This window comes from Dama dama, chromosome 23, assembly GCF_033118175.1.
Source record: "Dama dama isolate Ldn47 chromosome 23, ASM3311817v1, whole genome shotgun sequence".
In the NCBI taxonomy this organism is placed as follows: domain Eukaryota; kingdom Metazoa; phylum Chordata; class Mammalia; order Artiodactyla; family Cervidae; genus Dama; species Dama dama.
Genome location: NC_083703.1, coordinates 52,118,005 through 52,128,098, shown reverse-complemented (window position 1 = coordinate 52,128,098; position 10,094 = coordinate 52,118,005).

Here is a 10,094-nt window from a genome sequence, read left to right as displayed (position 1 = left end):
TGTCAATCTTAACTTTCATTCTCCTGGATATACAGTGGGATCCCTGTATGGTTTTAATTTGTATTTCCCTAATGATAATGCTCAAGAAAAGGTACTCGGTCACTGCTTCCCCCTTTTCCCTTCTATGTGCCATGAAGTGATGGGACCAGATGCCATGATCTTAGTTTTTTTAATATTGAGTTTTAAGTGGACTTTTTCCACTCTCTTCCTTAACCCTCATCAAGAGGTTATTTAGTTTCTCTTTACTTTCTGCCATTAGAGTGGTATCATCCACATATCTGAGGTTGTTGCTATTTCTTGCAGCAATGTTGACTCCAGCTTGTAATTCATTCAGCCCGGCATTTCACATGATGTGCTCTGCGTGTAAGTTAAATAAGCAGAGTGACAATAAACGGCCTTGTTGTACTCCTTTCTCAATCCTGAGCCAGTCAACGTTCCATACAAGGTTCTGACTGTTGCTTCTTGACCTTCATACAGGTTTCTCTGGAGACAGGTAAGATGGTCTGGTGTTCCTATCTCTTTAAGAATTGTCTACAGTTTGTTAGGATCTACACAGTAAAAGGTTTTAGTGTAGTCAGTGACTGCAGCCATGAAATAAAAGACGATTGCTTCTTGGCAGGAAAGCTATGGCAAACCTCGACAGTGTGAAAAGCAAAGACATCACTTTGCTGACAGAGGTCCATACAGTCAAGGCTATGGTCTTTCCGGTAGTCATGTACAGATGTGAGAGCCGGACAATAAAGAAGGAAGAGGGCCAAAGAATTGATGCTTTCGAACTGGGGTGCTGGAGAAGATTCTTGAGAGTCCCTTGGAAAGCAAGGAGATCAAACCAGTCAATCCTAAAGAAAGTCAACCCTGAATACTCTTTGGAAGGACTGATGCTGAAGCTGAAGCTCCAATACTTTGGCTACCTGAACAGTCGACTCATTGGAAAAGACCCTGCTGCTGGGTAAGACTGAAGACAGAAGGAGAAGAGGACTATAGAGGATGAGATGGTTGGATGGCATCACCTATTCAAAGGACATGAACTTGGGCAAAACTCTGGGAAATAGTGAAGGACAGGGAAGCCTGGCGTGCTGCTGTCCGTGGGGTTGTGAAGAGTCAGACAGGACTTGGTGACTGAACAACAACAAATGATAATACTGTTGGGCACCTTTTCATGTTCTTATTTACCATCTGAATATCTTCTGTTGTGAAGTGACTTTTAAGTATTTTGTCCTCTTTTTAAAATGAGGTTGTATATATTTTATTACTGAGTGATAGGAATTTTTTAAGTATTTTGAATATAATTTGTTTCCCATATATATGCACTGGGAACTTTTTCTCCCAGCTCTGAGGGTTTCAATTTTATTTTCTTAAGGGATATCTTTTATGCAACAGAATGTTTTCATTTTCATGAGTCTAATTTATTTTTATTTTTTCATTTATTTAGAAGGTGTTGGGGCTGTAGGAACAGGAAGAAGTAGGAAGGCCCGGACCAGCTATGAGTCCTTACCTGAAGTATTGATTCCCCTTCCCTCAGAGCCACTAATCACAATCTTGAACATGAAAAATAATAAAAGCCTGAACAGATTCAATTTTGATTCTTTTGGCAAAGCTGTTGCATAACTACCTGTGGTGATCTGGAAGGCTTTTCACTAGAAGTGTAGGAGGGTCTAAATGATGAATAATAATAAAAAGCTATTTTTAAAATAATACTACATTCTAAGCACTTTTCATGTCATTCTTTGTTGTAGCCAACCACCAAGATGGCCCCCAGTGATCCTCACCTCCTATATTTCAGGTCTTTGTATAGTTCTCTCCATTTTCCAGATAAAGAAACCAAACTTCAGAAAGGTTAAGGAACTTGCTCAAATAAGTTGCTCAAGTATCAGAGTAGATATTTTTCCTTTGACAAGTTAATTATTTTTTTTACAATTTAATGAAGAAACATTAAAAGGAAACATCACAACTTAGATAATAAATCTCACGCTTTCTTGAATCTCTTTAATTTGTTTTCTAATGTTGCACCTTCTTTTAAAAAACCCAAGGCTGCTCAATTTTACACTCTCTTCTCTATATCCTGTCATCATGCATTTCCCACTAAGCAAATACTAGCACTATTAGAACTGATCTTTGATTCTAACTCTTTCTACAAGGCCCATATTCCTAACCACTCTGCCTCCAAAGGGTTTCCTAGGAAGAAAGTAAGAGAAGAGCATTATAGGCAGAGAAAATAACAAATGCAAAGAACTGAGAGTTTGGCAGCTGAAGGGAATTTTGGCAGCTATTTCATTTCCAAGGGAATAGTTGGGCTGTGGGTCAATATAGCTAGAGATCAAACTTCTTGGGAAAGGCGCTGTTATCTGGTTTATAGAAACCTGTAAGTTATAAGTTACATCAACAATTTTGGATTCCTCTACAGAAAAAAAAAAAAAAAATTTAAGCCGAGGAAAGACATGCTATATCCAAACTTTCAAAAGACTTTTTGATGATTTAGCAAACCCTGGTGTTGCTCGTTGGCACTTACCATTTCCTTGCATGCTGGCCACCATCCGTGTCAGCAGGCTGGACGTGCTAGGGAATTAATGTCCACTAGAAGCCCTCAGTGAGTGAAGGGAGTTGTTGCATAAGTCATTGCCTAGCTTCTTACTCATCAGGTGGGATGACTCAGAGACATGTGTCCCACAGCATTTCTCAGGGTTCCCCAGGATTAAGCTCTAATTGCCCATAGTCATAACTTGCTTGAAAATGGATGCTCCATCGACTGCTTTCCCTTCCTTGAGTCTCTTCCCTAGTCTCCAGATGGTTTTTCCTGTGATTACCTCACAAACAAGATACAAGTGTCCCCGCTTTTCCATGGGGGACATGTTCCAAGATCCCCAGTTGGATACCTGTAACTGACTGTGCTGTGTGCTCAGTCATGTCTGGCCCTTTGTGACCCTTTGGACTGTAGCCTGCCAAGCTCCTCTTGGTGAGGATAATACTAAACTCTACATAAACTATATTTTCCCTATACACACATGCCTATTATAAAGTTTAATTTATAAATTAGGTACATAGCAGATTAACAACAATAACTAATAATAAAACAGAACTTTTATAACAATATACTATAGTAAAAAACTATGTGAATCTGGTCTCTCTCTCAAAATATCTTCTTGTACAAATTTAATGCCTTTTCCATCTTAACCAAGCACTTATCATGCACTGTGGCTGTAGGTATATGAGGTGAGACCAAAAAAAAAAAAAAAAAAACTAGCACAAATTTCTTTTTCCTTCACAATTTCACAGACAGAAGTTTTGTTCTCACTGTAGGTCTTAGCAACGCCAGCATCTGATTTTTTTTCTTTCCATATTAAGTTGAGAATATTTACTTTTTTACTTAAAGGAAGCATTCTATAACTTCTCTTTGATGTATCTGATTTGCCAACATCACTACTCTTGCTTCTTAGGGCCATTATTAAGTAAAGTACACTGCCCTGCAATGTTGTTGACAGTCAATCTGATAACTAAGAATGTTGGGCAGGACAAACTGGACAAAGAAATGATTCACATCCTGGGCAGGACAGAGTGGGGCAGCATATTGCATCACAGCATTCAGAATGGCACACAATCTAAAACTTATGAATTGTTCATTCCAGAATTTTCCATTTAATAATTTCAGACTGAGGTTGACTATAGGTAACTTAAACCTTGAAAGACAAAAATGAGTATAAGGGGGACTACTGTACTTGCAACTCAAATTCTTATTTCAAGGTCTACTTCAGAGCAGGGGAAAGGGAGGACTACAAAGTACAACAGATGGCCAATGTTGGAGGGGGAAATGGCAACCCACTCCAGTATTCTTGCCTGGAGAACCACAGGGATAGAGGTGCCTGGTGGGCTGCCATCTATGGGGTTGCACAGAGTCAGATACTACTGAACAAACTTCGCATGTATGGCCAATGTTTACTCAAATGCATATTAAAATGTTGATCCTTCCGAAATTACTCTGTGAATTAAGTGAAATTTCAAACAAAATTCCAACAGGATATTTTTAATGGAACTTAAAAAGCAGATCCCTATGGTCACTGACAACAAAATTAGTTGCAAAAAAGAAGGAAAAGGAGAGGACACGCCCTACCAAATTTAATGCCTTTTCCATCTTAAGATTTACTATAAATCTATCAAAATGGCACAGGGAGAAGTAAACAGTCCTAAACCTGCATGAGAACTTATTGTGTAATAAAAGAGACATTACAAAACAATGAGGGAATTAGTAGATTACTCAATAAGTAGTTCTGGACAATTGACTACCAATGTACAAAAGAATTAAATATTTATGTGACATATACAAAATAAACTGCAGATAGTTTAAATATGAAAAACAAAGCTTGAAATTATTAAAGAATATATTTATAACTCAGAGAAAAGGGAGGATTTCTTAAGTAAGACGGTAAAATCAGAAATCTAAAAAACAGATCTGATCAAATCAAAATTCAAAACATGTACAACAATATATAGTATAACCAAGTTAATCATCCATGTTATAACATGAATGAAACTTAAAAGTATTATGCTAAATGAAAGAAGCAAGTGGTAGAATACCACATATCATTTGATTCCATTTTAATGAAAGATCTAAAATAAGCAAATCCATAGAGACAGAAAGTAGACTATTTGCCAGGGGCTTGGAAGAGGAGGGAATGGAGAGTGACTGCTAGTAAGTACAGGATTTCTTTGGGGGAAGATGAACATATTCTAAAATTAGATTGTAGTGATGCTCGCACAACTTTGAGGCTATAACCAAAGCCCAGTGGATTGTATACTTTAAATGGATGAATTTTATGGTGTGTGAATTATTTCTCAATAAAACTTTTTTTAAAAGGTAAACCACACATTGGGAGAGGACATTTGTAATGAATATTACTGACAGATTATATTGAAGAATTCTGTAAAGCAATAAAAATGACAAACAATCCAAGATAAAAATGCATAAAGAATTAGAATTGGCATTTCAAAGATGGAGAAATTCAATAAATGTATATAAATATGCTCATTATTAGTAATGAGGGAAAAGAAAATTAAAATAATGAGATACTATTACACCTATTAATTTGGGAAAAAAAAAAAAACGTGGAAAATGAGACCTCTTGTATGCTTCTGGTGGGAGTATAAATTCACATAACCACTTTGTACCACAATTTGGTAATACCTAGTAAAGATGCTTACAAGTCTCTATAACCCAGCAATTCCACTTTCAAACAAATTTTTTGTAGAGGAACATATGAAGTAAGTCCATAGATGTTTATGGCATGTTGTTTGTAATGGTAAAATTTGGGAGAGGAGATTCTCTATTCATCAATAGGGGATCAGTTGTGAAATATGGATCAAATGTAGAATATTCATTCAATGTTATACAATAGTTGAATGAATATGGATAAATCTCAAAATCACAGAGTTCAATAAGCTACAAAAGAATATTTGCAATATGACACCTACAATAGTCTTCTTTCTCCAGAGAAACCAAACTAGTTTTTTATATATATATATTTAATATTTATTTATTGACTGTGCTGGGTCTTTGTTGTGGCACACGGGATCTTCGATCTTTGTTGCTGCATGCAGGTTCTTTAGTTGTGGCACGTGGGATCGTTTAGTTGCAGCATGTGAACACTTGCTTGCAGCATGTGGGACCAGGGATCAAACCTGGGCCCACTGCCTTGGGAGCACTGAGTCTTAGCCTCTCGACCACCAGGGAAGTCCCCTGTATGTATTATTATAAGGAATTGGCTCCTATAGTTATGGAGGCTGAGAAGTCCCACAATTTGCTGTCTGCAAACTGAAGTCTCAGGAAAGCCAGTAGTATAGTTCCAGTCTGACTCCAACAGCCTGAGAGCCAGGAGTGCTAATGGTATAAAAATTCCAGGCAGAGAGCAGAAGACTGACATTTAAACTAAAGCAGTCAGGCAGAGAGAGTGAATTCTCCCTTTCTCCACCTTTTTTTCTATTCAGGCCCTCAACAAATTGGATGATTCCCACCCACCTTGGGGAGGTCAATTTGCTTTACTCAGTAGACTGATTCAAATGATCATTTCAATCTCAAAACATCCTCACAGACAAACAGAAAGATTATTTAACCAATTACCTGGACACCCTGTGACCTAGACAAATTGCACATAGAGTTAACTACCACAACACAATTAATGTAAATTAAAGTGTACTATCATGCATACTGCAGCAAAAGTATGAAAACATGATAGTTGTTTCTGAGACTTGGGAAGGTAAACTTGGTGAATACATCTTCATCTACAATGTTTTATTTCTGTAAAAGTAAATTTGAATCAAATATGACAGGATATCAACATGTGTTCATTTGGGTGATTGGTACCCAGGTATTTTTTACATTAACCTTCTTTGTTCTTATCAGCATATTTATATTTTTTATATTTCTTATTATTGACCTCAGATCACAACTGCTACCTTCTTCAGAGAATTGTCTTTGGCCTACAGCTGCTACCTCACAAAGAAGTACTTGGGAGGTTATACCTATCCCAAAGGGGAGAGGGAGACAACTGATGACATGATTACTGACATGACAAGATTACTTGACATGGGGTAAAAAACCCCAACTCTTGCTTCATGGTGAATAATTCTGTAGTACAATTCTAACTCAAGAACTCCCCTGTGGGGTCAGGCTGAGAGTAAACTCCAGCTGAGACCATATTCGTCATTCTATCCCTGATACACATCTTTTATTCCGTGCACAAGAATCCCCATCTCAGGCTCTCTTTCTAGTGAACTTGACTCAAGACAAGTCCCCATCTAGTAGGTAGAGGGAAAAATTGTTTCTGCCCTGTCCAGAAACCTTAGTGTAATGTAATAATTTTGTTGGTCCTTTTAGGTAATACCTAGTCCCTGCAGTATATTGAAGTATTGTTCCCAATTCTTCACTCCCTCCCTAACATACAGTATGCTTCCTGACCCATTGACTTCAGACCTGACTATAACATTTACCCTAGCTAGTGGATTGTTCGGAGAAGGCAATGGCAACCCACTCCAGTACTCTTGCCTGGAAAATCCCATGGACGGAGGAGCTTGGTAGGCTGCAGTCCATGGGGTCACTAGGAGTCAGACATGACTGAGTGACTTCACTTTCACTTTTCACTTTCATGCATTGGAGAAGGAGATGGCAACCCACTCCAGTATTTTTGCTTGGAGAATCCCAAGGATGGGGGAACCTGGTGGGCTGCCGTCTTTGGGGTCGCACAGAGTCGGACACGACTGAAGCGACTTAGCAGCAGCAGCAGCAGTGGATTGTTAGTGGATGTGATGTGAATAGAGGCTTTGAATGTGTGTGTGGTTTGGCTTGTCCTTTTGTAATCGTTACTGCTGTCTTGAGAAGAGAATGTTACAGTAGGCACTGGTCCCAAAATGAAGACTTGTGGAACAAAGTTGAATTCTACTCATGGCCTGGAGCCAAGGCCAGCTCATCCCAGTTGAAGCCAAAAGAGCCTCTGAACCTCAGACCTATAAGTAAGGAATGAAAGCTTGTTGTTAGAAGTCATTGTGATTTGGGACTGTTTGTTGAACAGCAGGAGTATGGACTAAAAGTATCTTTTAAAGAAGAAATGCTTAGATTCTTAGCTTTTTGCACCCATCTCATTTTCCAAGAAGACATCTGTATGACCAGAGGGAGATGCACTTACGTGTCCATCTCCAACCTGCTGACACCTACAGTTGATGAGATCCCTTCTTTCTCAGTTTGAGCTGTGTCTGGTGTCTTTAGCCTCTAACTGGGTTTTACTTGCTCTTTGGACAACTCTGAGCCCTTGTCCTATCCCCTCTGTTCCTGCCCATGGTTTTCAGTCCACCCACTAGCCCCTGCTGCCGCCTGACAGACCCACTGGCTCCCACCTAGCATTTGTTCCACCCAAGGATCATGGGAGTCATGACAGGATTCCCCCCAAAATCTGTATCCCTTTGCAACCATTGTGCACATTGCTCTTCACCAGGTTCTAGCAGGTTAAAACATTGCTCTTCTACATGGTAGCCTCTTCCCTGAACCCCATATATGAAATGGAGTGATTCCTCCTGCCCTTGAAGCATAGCTGAATTCTTGAACTGTCTTTCTCCAGGCTGAAGTCCAGAACAGAAAGACTGGGGCCCAAACATTCTATATCCTCTCTCTATAGCCTTTCCATTTTTTCCCTTCTCCATGATACCATCAGGCCAAGGCCTAAGTTTATGAGAGCACACTATGGAGGATATGCTCAAATCTGATAGCTATTGATATATGTCAAATGGAGCTAAAAGAATTTAGAAAATTATTTCCCTCTTGACAATGCCTCGCTTTGGAGCCTATTGATATATAGCAAAACTCTACATATAGCAAAATTCTATTGTTCAAAGTTGATAAAAAATTATCTTTGTTTATGCCCTGAAACAAATAAAATCTTTACCAGCACCCCACCAGGATGGACGAATTGTGGTGGACATGGAAATTGTTGCTCAGATCCTCCTTCAAGGACTGGCTGCCCAGTTATAGAGAGCATGTTAGCAGCCAGCCTCCAGTTGTTGGCTGCTTCGGGGTCTGTCCTAGTTGGAGAAAAACAGCCCTTCCAAGGTCATGGCTTTCCCAAGACAGCTTATGTTCAGTGATTCGGTCAGTTGGAGGTGTAAGGGTCTGGCTATTTTGGTCTAATGTGGAATATTTTAATGGGCAATACTCACTTAAAAACTCCCTGCCAGATTGGCTAGGCTCCACTGGGCCTGCATCATTGTTTGATTTCTTCCTCTGCCCAGTCTGGCTTCTCTTTCATTCTTTTCCATAGTAAATGTCTTACATCCTAGACTCCATCTCAGTATCTGATTCCAGAGAACCCAACCTATGACATAAATACCTTGGACTGCAGGAAAATGTCCTTATACATACAGTAGAATATTATTCAGCTTTAAAGAGGAAGGAAATTCTGGCACGTGCTACACTATGGGTGAATTTTGAGAACATTATACTAAGTGAAATAAGCCAGTCGCAAAAGGATAAATACTGTATGATTCCACTTATATGAGGTACCTTGAGTAGTCAAATTTATAAACAGAAAGTAGAATGTTGTTTGCCAGGGACTGGGGGGAAGGAAGTGGAGACTTTTTAATTGTTGAGTATGGAATTTCATTTGGGGTAGTGAAAGTGTCCTGGAAATGGATGATGGTGGTGGTTGTAAAACAATATGAATATACTTAATTCCACTGAGCTGTAATTAAGTACATTCATATGTACCAATTTACCCTAAAAATTGGTAAATTTTATGTATATTTTATCACAATAAAAAATATTGGTTAAAGTAGCCAGCCACAGGGCTTCCCTAGTGGTCCGGTGGTTAAGAATCTACCTTGCAATGCAGGGAACACCAGTTCAATCTCTGGTCCAGGAAGATCCCTTAGTTGAGGAGCAATTAAGCCCGTGTACTCTGAGTCAGCAAGCCACAACTACTGAGCCCACATGCTACAACTACTGAAGCCCGGGTGCCTAGAGCCTGTGCTCGACAACAAAAGAAGCCACCGTGATAAGAAGCCCACATACCCTAATGAAGAGTAGCCCCCTCACTGCAACCAGAGAAAGTCTGCATGCAGCAACAAAGACCCACCATGGCCGAAAAAATCAATAAATAAATCTTAAAAAAAAAATAGCCAGCCACAAATCAAAGAATTACACACTACAGACAAGCTTATGAAATATAAAGACGGTTAAATTTAGGAAATGTATTAATATAATTCATTGCGCTGGTAGCACAAAGAAGAAAAAGTATCAGATCATATTCATAGATGTTAAAAAGGCATTTGATAAAATGTAACATCAGTTCCTAACAAAATTCTCTCATTTTTTTGGCTGCAGTGGGTCTTCACTGCTACACGTGGGTTTTTTCAAGTTGCAGCAAGGGGGAGCTACTCTCTAGTTTTGCGGTGCTTAGGCTTCTCACTACAGTGGTTTCTATCGTGGAGAATGGGCACTAGAGACATGGGCTTCAGAAGTTGTAGCATGGGCTCCAGAGCACAGGCTCAGTAGTTGTGGCACACAGGCTTAGTTGCCCCATGGCATTTGGAATTTGCCCAGGCCAGGGATCAAACCCATG